Source organism: Crocuta crocuta, unplaced genomic scaffold (assembly GCF_008692635.1).
Source record: "Crocuta crocuta isolate KB4526 unplaced genomic scaffold, BGI_CrCroc_1.0 scaffold29, whole genome shotgun sequence".
NCBI lineage: Eukaryota > Metazoa > Chordata > Mammalia > Carnivora > Hyaenidae > Crocuta > Crocuta crocuta.
Window position 1 is genome coordinate 3,886,913 of NW_027533280.1, and position 259 is coordinate 3,887,171.

The window sequence follows — 259 nt, forward strand, 5'->3', positions numbered from 1 at the left end:
GACGAGTTGCAATCGAGGTATCTTCGCTCCGGCTTCCTCCTCTGCCTCGAGACCCCCCCTCCCCCGTGGTGCTGAGCTAAGGAGGGGAAACCAGGATTTTAACCAAATTAGCATTCACATTCCTGGGAGGATGTAGCCCTCGCCTGGACCTGGGTGATAGAAGCTTTTTGCTCTGTTTTTATTTTTGGAGACGAGCGCCCTGTAATTGTCCTAAACACATGCTTCTCTCCTTCTCCCCCCCCCCCGCCTTCTTCCTCCA